Genomic DNA, 12,905 nt, shown 5'->3' on the forward strand with positions numbered 1-12,905 from the left:
CACTCCTGACTCCTGTGTGTGCCATCTCTCACTCAGTGGGCCATAGAAAGCCTATTTATTTTTTTGGTTGATTTGGGTTCTAAATTCTACCTGAAAAAATCACTAAATCAATCAGTGGGAGATAAATATTGGCCTCTGGGCTTGTGTGCCACTCCTGACTCCTGTGTGTGTCATCTCTCACTCAGTGGGCCATAGAAAGCCTATTTATTTTTTTGGTTGATTTGGGTTCTAAATTCTACCTGAAAAAATCAATAAATCAGTCAGTGGGAGATAAATATTGGCCTCTGGGCTTGTGTGCCACTCCTGACTCCTGTGTGTGTCATCTCTCACTCAGTGGGCCATAGAAAGCCTATTTATTTTTTGGGTTGATTTGGGTTCTAAATTCTACCTGAAAAAATCAATAAATCAATCAGTGGGAGATAAATATTGGCCTCTGGGCTTGTGTGCCACTCCTGACTTCTGTGTGTGCCATCTCTCACTCAGTGGGTCATAGAAAGCCTATTTATTTTTTTGGTTGATTTGGGTTCTAAATTCTACCTGAAAAAATCACTAAATCAATCAGTGGGAGATTAATATTGGCCTCTGGGCTTGTGTGCCACTCCTGACTCCTGTGTGTGTCATCTCTCACTCAGTGGGCCATAGAAAGCCTATTTATTTTTTTGGTTGATTTGGGTTCTAAATTCTACCTGAAAAAATCAATAAATCAATCAGTGGGAGATAAATATTGGCCTCTGGGCTTGTGTGCCACTCCTGACTCCTGTGTGTGCCATCTCTCACTCAGTGGGCCATAGAAAGCCTATTTATTTTTTGTGGTTGATTTGGGTTCTAAATTCTACCTGAAAAAATTAATAAATCAATCAGTGGGAGATACATATTGGCCTCTGGGCTTGTGTGCCACTCCTGACTCCTGTGTGTGCCATCTCTCACTCAGTGGGCCATAGAAAGCCTATTTATTTTTTTGGTTGATTTGGGTTCTAAATTCTACCTGAAAAAATCACTAAATCAATCAGTGGAAGATAAATATTGGCCTCTGGGCTTGTGTGCCACTCCTGACTCCTGTGTGTGCCATCTCTCACTCAGTGGGCTATAGAAAGCCTATTTTTTTTTTATTTGGTTTCTAAATTCTCCCTGAAAAAATCATTTTATTTTATTTGGTTTCTAAATTCTTCCTGAAAAAATAATTTTATTTTATTTTGTTTCTAAAGTCTCCCTGAAAAAAAAAATTCAGTGGGAGAATAATATTGCCCTTTCTGCTTGTGTGCCAGTCTTGACTCCTGGGTGTGCCATCTCTCTCTCTCTCAAATAGTGGGCCATAGAAAGCCTATTTATTTTTTTGGTTGATTTGGGTTCTAAATTCTACCTGAAAAAATCAATAAATCAATCAGTGGGAGATAAATATTGGCCTCTGGGCTTGTGTGCCACTCCTGACTCCTGTGTGTGCCATCTCTCACTCAGTGGGCCATAGAAAGCCTATTTATTTTTTTGGTTGATTTGGGTTCTAAATTCTACCTGAAAAAAATCAATAAATCAATCAGTGGGAGATAAATATTGGCCTCTGGGCTTGTGTGCCACTCCTGACTCCTGTGTGTGCCATCTCTCACTCAGTGGGCCATAGAAAGCCTATTTATTTTTTTGTTTGATTTGGATTCTAAATTCTACCTGAAAAAATCAATAAATCAATCAGTGGGAGATAAATATTGGCCTCTGGGCTTGTGTGCCACTCCTGACTCCTGTGTGTGCCATCTCTCACTCAGTGGGCCATAGAAAGCCTATTTTTTTTTTTTATTTGGTTTCTAAATTCTCCCTGAAAAAATCATTTTATTTTATTTGGTTTCTAAATTCTTCCTGAAAAAATAATTTTATTTTATTTTGTTTCTAAAGTCTCCCTGAAAAAAAAAAAATCAGTGGGAGAATAATATTGCCCTTTCTGCTTGTGTGCCAGTCTTGACTCCTGGGTGTGCCATCTCTCTCTCTCAAATAGTGGGCCATAGAAAGCCTATTTATTTTTTTGGTTGATTTGGGTTCTAAATTCTACCTGAAAAAATCAATAAATCATTCAGTGGGAGATAAATATTGGCCTCTGGGCTTGTGTGCCACTCCTGACTCCTGTGTGTGCCATCTCTCACTCAATGGGCCATAGAAAGCCTATTTATTTTTTTGGTTGATTTGGGTTCTAAATTCTACCTGAAAAAATCAATAAATCAATCAGTGGGAGATAAATATTGGCCTCTGGGCTTGTGTGCCACTCCTGACTCCTGTGTGTGCCATCTCTCACTCAGTGGGCCATAGAAAGCCTATTTTATTTTAATTTGGTTTCTAAATTCTCCCTGAAAAAATCATTTTATTTTATTTGGTTTCTAAATTCTTCCTGAAAAAATAATTTTATTTTATTTTGTTTCTAAAGTCTCCCTGAAAAAAAAAAAATCAGTGGGAGAATAATATTGCCCTTTCTGCTTGTGTGCCAGTCTTGACTCCTGGGTGTGCCATCTCTCTCTCTCAAATAGTGGGCCATAGAAAGCCTATTTATTTTTTTGGTTGATTTGGGTTCTAAATTCTACCTGAAAAAATCACTAAATCAATCAGTGGGAGATAAATATTGGCCTCTGGGCTTGTGTGCCACTCCTGACTCCTGTGTGTGCCATCTCTCACTCAGTGGGCCATAGAAAGCCTATTTATTTTTTGGGTTGATTTGGGTTCTAAATTCTACCTGAAAAAATCAATAAATCAATCAGTGGGAGATAAATATTGGCCTCTGGGCTTGTGTGCCACTCCTGACTCCTGTGTGTGCCATCTCTCACTCAGTGGGCCATAGAAAGCCTATTTATTTTTATGTTTGATTTGGGTTCTAAATTCTACCTGAAAAAATCAATAAATCAATCAGTGGGAGATAAATATTGGCCTCTGGGCTTGTGTGCCACTCCTGACTCCTGTGTGTGCCATCTCTCACTCAGTGGGCCATAGAAAGCCTATTTATTTTTTTGTTTGATTTGGGTTCTAAATTCTACCTGAAAAAATCACTAAATCAATCAGTGGAAGATAAATATTGGTCTCTGGGCTTGTGTGCCACTCCTGACTCCTGTGTGTGTCATCTCTCACTCAGTGGGCCATAGAAAGCCTATTTTTTTTTTATTTGGTTTCTAAATTCTCCCTGAAAAAATCATTTTATTTTATTTGGATTCTAAATTCTTCCTGAAAAAATAATTTTATTTTATTTTGTTTCTAAAGTCTCCCTGAAAAAAAAAAAAAATCAGTGGGAAATTAATATTGCCCTTTCTGCTTGTGTGCCAGTCTTGACTCCTGGGTGTGCCATCTCTCTCTCTCAAATAGTGGGCCATAGAAAGCCTATTTATTTTTTTGGTTGATTTGGGTTCTAAATTCTACCTGAAAAAATCAATAAATCAATCAGTGGGAGATAAATATTGGCCTCTGGGCTTGTGTGCCACTCCTGACTCCTGTGTGTGCCATCTCTCACTCAGTGGGCCATAGAAAGCCTATTTATTCTTTTGGTTGATTTGGGTTCTAAATTCTACTTGAAAAAATCAATAAATCAATCAGTGGGAGATAAATATTGGCTTCTGGGCTTGTGTGTCACTCCTGACTCCTGTGTGTGTCATCTCTCACTCAGTGGGCCATAGAAAGCCTATTTATTTTTTTGGTTGATTTGGGTTCTAAATTCTACCTGAAAAAATTAATAAATCAATCAGTGGGAGATAAATATTGGCCTCTGGGCTTGTGTGCCACTCCTGACTCCTGTGTGTGCCATCTCTCACTCAGTGGGCCATAGAAAGCCTATTTATTTTTTTGGTTGATTTGGGTTCTAAATTCTACCTGAAAAAATCACTAAATCAATCAGTGGAAGATAAATATTGGCCTCTGGGCTTGTGTGCCACTCCTGACTCCTGTGTGTGCCATCTCTCACTCAGTGGGCTATAGAAAGCCTATTTTTTTTTTATTTGGTTTCTAAATTCTTCCTGAAAAAATCATTTTATTTTATTTGGTTTCTAAATTCTTCCTGAAAAAATAATTTTATTTTATTTTGTTTCTAAAGTCTCCCTGAAAAAAAAAAAATCAGTGGGAGAATAATATTGCCCTTTCTGCTTGTGTGCCAGTCTTGACTCCTGGGTGTGCCATCTCTCTCTCTCAAATAGTGGGCCATAGAAAGCCTATTTATTTTTTTGGTTGATTTGGGTTCTAAATTCTACCTGAAAAAATCAATAAATCAATCAGTGGGAGATAAATATTGGCCTCTGGGCTTGTGTGCCACTCCTGACTCCTGTGTGTGCCATCTCTCACTCAGTGGGTCATAGAAAGCCTATTTATTTTTTTGGTTGATTTGGGTTCTAAATTCTACCTGAAAAAAATCACTAAATCAATCAGTGGGAGATAAATATTGGCCTCTGGGCTTGTGTGCCACTCCTGACTCCTGTGTGTGTCATCTCTCACTCAGTGGGCCATAGAAAGCCTATTTATTTTTTTGGTTGATTTGGGTTCTAAATTCTACCTGAAAAAATCAATAAATCAATCAGTGGGAGATAAATATTGGCCTCTGGGCTTGTGTGCCACTCCTGACTCCTGTGTGTGCCATCTCTCACTCAGTGGGCCATAGAAAGCCTATTTATTTTTTTTGGTTGATTTGGGTTCTAAATTCTACCTGAAAAAATTAATAAATCAATCAGTGGGAGATACATATTGGCCTCTGGGCTTGTGTGCCACTCCTGACTCCTGTGTGTGCCATCTCTCACTCAGTGGGCCATAGAAAGCCTATTTATTTTTTTTGTTTGATTTGGGTTATAAATTCTACCTGAAAAAATCACTAAATCAATCAGTGGAAGATAAATATTGGCCTCTGGGCTTGTGTGCCACTCCTGACTCCTGTGTGTGCCATCTCTCACTCAGTGGGCTATAGAAAGCCTATTTTTTTTTATTTGGTTTCTAAATTCTCCCTGAAAAAATCATTTTATTTTATTTGGTTTCTAAATTCTTCCTGAAAAAATAATTTTATTTTATTATGTTTCTAAAGTCTCCCTGAAAAAAAAAAAATCAGTGGGAGAATAATATTGCCCTTTCTGCTTGTGTGCCAGTCTTGACTCCTGGGTGTGCCATCTCTCTCTCTCAAATAGTGGGCCATAGAAAGCCTATTTATTTTTTTGGTTGATTTGGGTTCTAAATTCTACCTGAAAAAATCAATAAATCAATCAGTGGGAGATAAATATTGGCCTCTGGGCTTGTGTGCCACTCCTGACTCCTGTGTGTGCCATCTCTCACTCAGTGGGCCATAGAAAGCCTATTTATTTTTTTGGTTGATTTGGGTTCTAAATTCTACCTGAAAAAATCAATAAATCAATCAGTGGGAGATAAATATTGGCCTCTGGGCTTGTGTGCCACTCCTGACTCCTGTGTGTGCCATCTCTCACTCAGTGGGCCATAGAAAGCCTATTTATTTTTTTGTTTGATTTGGATTCTAAATTCTACCTGAAAAAATCAATAAATCAATCAGTGGGAGATAAATATTGGCCTCTGGGCTTGTGTGCCACTCCTGACTCCTGTGTGTGCCATGTATCACTCAGTGGGCCATAGAAAGCCTATTTTTTTTTATTTGGTTTCTAAATTCTCCCTGAAAAAATCATTTTATTTTATTTGGTTTCTAAATTCTTCCTGAAAAAATAATTTTATTTTATTTTGTTTCTAAAGTCTCCCTGAAAATAAAAAAATCAGTGGGAGAATAATATTGCCCTTTCTGCTTGTGTGCCAGTCTTGACTCCTGGGTGTGCCATCTCTCTCTCTCAAATAGTGGGCCATAGAAAGCCTATTTATTTTTTTGGTTGATTTGGGTTCTAAATTCTACCTGAAAAAATCAATAAATCATTCAGTGGGAGATAAATATTGGCCTCTGGGCTTGTGTGCCACTCCTGACTCCTGTGTGTGCCATCTCTCACTCAATGGGCCATAGAAAGCCTATTTATTTTTTTGGTTGATTTGGGTTCTAAATTCTACCTGAAAAAATCAATAAATCAATCAGTGGGAGATAAATATTGGCCTCTGGGCTTGTGTGCCACTCCTGACTCCTGTGTGTGCCATCTCTCACTCAGTGGGCCATAGAAAGCCTATTTTATTTTAATTTGGTTTCTAAATTCTCCCTGAAAAAATCATTTTATTTTATTTGGTTTCTAAATTCTTCCTGAAAAAATAATTTTATTTTATTTTGTTTCTAAAGTCTCCCTGAAAAAAAAAATCAGTGGGAGAATAATATTGCCCTTTCTGCTTGTGTGCCAGTCTTGACTCCTGGGTGTGCCATCTCTCTCTCTCAAATAGTGGGCCATAGAAAGCCTATTTATTTTTTTGGTTGATTTGGGTTCTAAATTCTACCTGAAAAAATCACTAAATCAATCAGTGGGAGATAAATATTGGCCTCTGGGCTTGTGTGCCACTCCTGACTCCTGTGTGTGCCATCTCTCACTCAGTGGGCCATAGAAAGCCTATTTATTTTTTGGGTTGATTTGGGTTCTAAATTCTACCTGAAAAAATCAATAAATCAATCAGTGGGAGATAAATATTGGCCTCTGGGCTTGTGTGCCACTCCTGACTCCTGTGTGTGCCATCTCTCACTCAGTGGGCCATAGAAAGCCTATTTATTTTTATGTTTGATTTGGGTTCTAAATTCTACCTGAAAAAATCAATAAATCAATCAGTGGGAGATAAATATTGGCCTCTGGGCTTGTGTGCCACTCCTGACTCCTGTGTGTGCCATCTCTCACTCAGTGGGCCATAGAAAGCCTATTTATTTTTTTGTTTGATTTGGGTTCTAAATTCTACCTGAAAAAATCACTAAATCAATCAGTGGAAGATAAATATTGGTCTCTGGGCTTGTGTGCCACTCCTGACTCCTGTGTGTGTCATTTCTCACTCAGTGGGCCATAGAAAGCCTATTTTTTTTTTATTTGGTTTCTAAATTCTCCCTGAAAAAATCATTTTATTTTATTTGGATTCTAAATTCTTCCTGAAAAAATAATTTTATTTTATTTTGTTTCTAAAGTCTCCCTGAAAAAAAAAAAATCAGTGGGAAATTAATATTGCCCTTTCTGCTTGTGTGCCAGTCTTGACTCCTGGGTGTGCCATCTCTCTCTCTCAAATAGTGGGCCATAGAAAGCCTATTTATTTTTTTGGTTGATTTGGGTTCTAAATTCTACCTGAAAAAATCAATAAATCAATCAGTGGGAGATAAATATTGGCCTCTGGGCTTGTGTGCCACTCCTGACTCCTGTGTGTGCCATCTCTCACTCAGTGGGCCATAGAAAGCCTATTTATTCTTTTGGTTGATTTGGGTTCTAAATTCTACTTGAAAAAATCAATAAATCAATCAGTGGGAGATAAATATTGGCTTCTGGGCTTGTGTGTCACTCCTGACTCCTGTGTGTGTCATCTCTCACTCAGTGGGCCATAGAAAGCCTATTTATTTTTTTGGTTGATTTGGGTTCTAAATTCTACCTGAAAAAATCAATAAATCAATCAGTGGGAGATAAATATTGGCCTCTGGGCTTGTGTGCCACTCCTGACTCCTGTGTGTGCCATCTCTCACTCAGTGGGCCATAGAAAGCCGATTTATTTTTTTGGTTGATTTGGGTTCTAAATTCTACCTGAAAAAATCACTAAATCAATCAGTGGAAGATAAATATTGGCCTCTGGGCTTGTGTGCCACTCCTGACTCCTGTGTGTGTCATCTCTCACTCAGTGGGCCATAGAAAGCCTATTTATTTTTTTGGTTGATTTGGGTTCTAAATTCTACCTGAAAAAGCCTCTGGGCTTGTGTGCCACTCCTGACTCCTGTGTGTGCCATCTCTCACTCAGTGGGCCATAGAAAGCCTATTTATTTTTTTGGTTGATTTGGGTTCTAAATTCTACCTGAAAAAATTAATAAATCAATCAGTGGGAGATACATATTGGCCTCTGGGCTTGTGTGCCACTCCTGACTCCTGTGTGTGCCATCTCTCACTCAGTGGGCCATAGAAAGCCTATTTATTTTTTTGGTTGATTTGGGTTCTAAATTCTACCTGAAAAAATCACTAAATCAATCAGTGGAAGATAAATATTGGCCTCTGGGCTTGTGTGCCACTCCTGACTCCTGTGTGTGCCATCTCTCACTCAGTGGGCTATAGAAAGCCTATTTTTTTTTATTTGGTTTCTAAATTCTTCCTGAAAAAATCATTTTATTTTATTTGGTTTCTAAATTCTTCCTGAAAAAATAATTTTATTTTATTTTGTTTCTAAAGTCTCCCTGAAAAAAAAAAATCAGTGGGAGAATAATATTGCCCTTTCTGCTTGTGTGCCAGTCTTGACTCCTGGGTGTGCCATCTCTCTCTGTCAAATAGTGGGCCATAGAAAGCCTATTTATTTTTTTGGTTGATTTGGGTTCTAAATTCTACCTGAAAAAATCAATAAATCATTCAGTGGGAGATAAATATTGGCCTCTGGGCTTGTGTGCCACTCCTGACTCCTGTGTGTGCCATCTCTCACTCAATGGGCCATAGAAAGCCTATTTATTTTTTTGGTTGATTTGGGTTCTAAATTCTACCTGAAAAAATCAATAAATCAATCAGTGGGAGATAAATATTGGCCTCTGGGCTTGTGTGCCACTCCTGACTCCTGTGTGTGCCATCTCTCACTCAGTGGGACATAGAAAGCCTATTTTTTTTTAATTTGGTTTCTAAATTCTCCCTGAAAAAATCATTTTATTTTATTTGGTTTCTAAATTCTTCCTGAAAAAATAATTTTATTTTATTTTGTTTCTAAAGTCTCCCTGAAAAAAAAAAAATCAGTGGGAGAATAATATTGCCCTTTCTGCTTGTGTGCCAGTCTTGACTCCTGGGTGTGCCATCTCTCTCTCTCAAATAGTGGGCCATAGAAAGCCTATTTATTTTTTTGGTTGATTTGGGTTCTAAATTCTACCTGAAAAAATCACTAAATCAATCAGTGGGAGATAAATATTGGCCTCTGGGCTTGTGTGCCACTCCTGACTCCTGTGTGTGCCATCTCTCACTCAGTGGGCCATAGAAAGCCTATTTATTTTTTGGGTTGATTTGGGTTCTAAATTCTACCTGAAAAAATCAATAAATCAATCAGTGGGAGATAAATATTGGCCTCTGGGCTTGTGTGCCACTCCTGACTCCTATGTGTGCCATCTCTCACTCAGTGGGCCATAGAAAGCCTATTTATTTTTATGTTTGATTTGGGTTCTAAATTCTACCTGAAAAAATCAATAAATCAATCAGTGGGAGATAAATATTGGCCTCTGGGCTTGTGTGCCACTCCTGACTCCTGTGTGTGCCATCTCTCACTCAGTGGGCCATAGAAAGCCTATTTATTTTTTTGTTTGATTTGGGTTCTAAATTCTACCTGAAAAAATCACTAAATCAATCAGTGGAAGATAAATATTGGTCTCTGGGCTTGTGTGCCACTCCTGACTCCTGTGTGTGCCATCTCTCACTCAGTGGGCCATAGAAAGCCTATTTTTTTTTAATTTGGTTTCTAAATTCTCCCTGAAAAAATCATTTTATTTTATTTGGATTCTAAATTCTTCCTGAAAAAATAATTTTATTTTATTTTGTTTCTAAAGTCTCCCTGAAAAAAAAAAAATCAGTGGGAAATTAATATTGCCCTTTCTGCTTGTGTGCCAGTCTTGACTCCTGGGTGTGCCATCTCTCTCTCTCAAATAGTGGGCCATAGAAAGCCTATTTATTTTTTTTGGTTGATTTGGGTTCTAAATTCTACCTGAAAAAATCAATAAATCAATCAGTGGGAGATAAATATTGGCCTCTGGGCTTGTGTGCCACTCCTGACTCCTGTGTGTGCCATCTCTCACTCAGTGGGCCATAGAAAGCCTATTAATTCTTTTGGTTGATTTGGGTTCTAAATTCTACTTGAAAAAATCAATAAAATCAATCAGTGGGAGATAAATATTGGCCTCTGGGCTTGTGTGTCACTCCTGACTCCTGTGTGTGTCATCTCTCACTCAGTGGGCCATAGAAAGCCTATTTATTTTTTTGGTTGATTTGGGTTCTAAATTCTACCTGAAAAAATCAATAAATCAATCAGTGGGAGATAAATATTGGCCTCTGGGCTTGTGTGCCACTCCTGACTCCTGTGTGTGTCATCTCTCACTCAGTGGGCCATAGAAAGCCTATTTATTTTTTTGGTTGATTTGGGTTCTAAATTCTACCTGAAAAAATCAATAAATCAATCAGTGGGAGATAAATATTGGCCTCTGGGCTTGTGTGCCACTCCTGACTCCTGTGTGTGCCATCTCTCACTCAGTGGGCCATAGAAAGCCTATTTATTTTTTTGGTTGATTTGGGTTCTAAATTCTACCTGAAAAAATTAATAAATCAATCAGTGGGAGATACATATTGGCCTCTGGGCTTGTGTGCCACTCCTGACTCCTGTGTGTGCCATCTCTCACTCAGTGGGCCATAGAAAGCCTATTTATTTTTTTGGTTGATTTGGGTTCTAAATTCTACCTGCAAAAATCACTAAATCAATCAGTGGAAGATAAATATTGGCCTCTGGGCTTGTGTGCCACTCCTGACTCCTGTGTGTGCCATCTCTCACTCAGTGGGCCATAGAAAGCCTATTTTTTTTTATTTGGTTTCTAAATTCTCCCTGAAAAAATCATTTTATTTTATTTGGTTTCTAAATTCTTCCTGAAAAAATAATTTTATTTTATTTTGTTTCTAAAGTCTCCCTGAAAAAAAAAATCAGTGGGAGAATAATATTGCCCTTTCTGCTTGTGTGCCAGTCTTGACTCCTGGGTGTGCCATCTCTCTCTCTCAAATAGTGGGCCATAGAAAGCCTATTTATTTTTTTGGTTGATTTGGGTTCTAAATTCTACCTGAAAAAATCAATAAATCAATCAGTGGGAGATAAATATTGGCCTCTGGGCTTGTGTGCCACTCCTGACTCCTGTGTGTGCCATCTCTCACTCAGTGGGCCATAGAAAGCCTATTTATTTTTTTGGTTGATTTGGGTTCTAAATTCTACCTGAAAAAATCAATAAATCAATCAGTGGGAGATAAATATTGGCCTCTGGGCTTGTGTGCCACTCCTGACTCCTGTGTGTGCCATCTCTCACTCAGTGGGCCATAGAAAGCCTATTTATTTTTTTGTTTGATTTGGATTCTAAATTCTACCTGAAAAAATCAATAAATCAATCAGTGGGAGATAAATATTGGCCTCTGGGCTTGTGTGCCACTCCTGACTCCTGTGTGTGCCATCTCTCACTCAGTGGGCCATAGAAAGCCTTTTTTTTTTTTTTATTTGGTTTCTAAATTCTCCCTGAAAAAATCATTTTATTTTATTTGGTTTCTAAATTCTTCCTGAAAAAATCATTTTATTTTATTTTGTTTCTAAAGTCTCCCTGAAAAAAAAAAATCAGTGGGAGATTAATATTGCCCTTTCTGCTTGTGTGCCAGTCTTGACTCCTGGGTGTGCCATCTCTCTCTCTCTCTCAAATAGTGGGCCATAGAAAGCCTATTTAATTTTTTGGTTGATTTGAGTTCTAAATTCTACCTGAAAAAATCACTGAATCAATCAGTGGGAGATAAATATTGGCCTCTGGGCTTGTGTGCCACTCCTGACTCCTGTGTGTGCCATCTCTCACTCAGTGGGCCATAGAAAGCCTATTTATTTTTTTGTTTGATTTAGGTTATAAATTCTACCTGAAAAAATCAATAAATCAATCAGTGGGAGATAAATATTGGCCTCTGGGCTTGTGTGCCACTCCTGACTCCTGTGTGTGCCATCTCTCACTCGGTGGGCCATAGAAAGCCTATTTTTTTTTTATTTGGTTTCTAAATTCTCCCTGAAAAAATCATTTTATTTTTTTGGGTTTCTAACTTCTTCCTGAAAAAATCATTTTATTTTATTTTGTTTCTAAAGTCTCCCTGAAAAAAAAATCAGTGGGAGATTAATATTGCCCTTTCTGCTTGTGTGCCAGTCTTGACTCCTGGGTGTGCCATCTCTCTCTCAAATAGTGGGCCATAGAAAGCCTATTTATTTTTTTGGTTGATTTGGGTTCTAAATTCTACCTGAAAAAAACACTAAATCAATCAGTGGGAGATAAATATTGGCCTCTGTGCTTGTGTGCCACTCCTGACTCCTGTGTGTGCCACCTCTCACTCAGTGGGCCATAGAAAGCCTATTTATTTTTTTGTTTGATTTGGGTTCTAAATTCTACCTGAAAAAATCAATAAATCAATCAGTGGGAGATAAATATTGGCCTCTGGGCTTGTGTGCCACTCCTGACTCCTGTGTGTGCCATCTCTCACTCAGTGGGCCATAGAAAGCCTATTTTTTTTTTTATTTGGTTTCTAAATTCTCCCTGAAAAAATCATTTTATTTTTTTTGGTTTCTAACTTCTTCCTGAAAAAATCATTTTATTTTATTTTGTTTCTAAAGTCTCCCTGAAAAAAAAAATCAGTGGGAGATTATTATTGCCCTTTCTGCTTGTGTGCCAGTCTTGACTCCTGGGTGTGCCATCTCTCTCTCTCAAATAGTGGGCCATAGAAAGCCTATTTATTTTTTTGGTTGATTTGGGTTCTAAATTCTACCTGAAAAAATCACTAAATCAATCAGTGGGAGATAAATATTGGCCTCTGGGCTTGTGTGCCACTCCTGACTCCTGTGTGTGCCATCTCTCACTCAGTGGGCCATAGAAAGCCTATTTATTTTTTTGGTTGATTTGGGTTCTAATTCTACCTGAAAAAAACCAATAAATCAATCAGTGGGAGATAAATATTGGCCTCTGGGCTTGTGTGCCACTCCTGACTCCTGTGTGTGCCATCTCTCACTCAGTGGGCCATAGAAAGCCTATTTATTTTTTTGGTTGATTTGGGTTCTAAATTCTACCTGAAAAA

This window comes from Ranitomeya imitator, chromosome 3, assembly GCF_032444005.1.
Source record: "Ranitomeya imitator isolate aRanImi1 chromosome 3, aRanImi1.pri, whole genome shotgun sequence".
Classification (NCBI taxonomy): domain Eukaryota; kingdom Metazoa; phylum Chordata; class Amphibia; order Anura; family Dendrobatidae; genus Ranitomeya; species Ranitomeya imitator.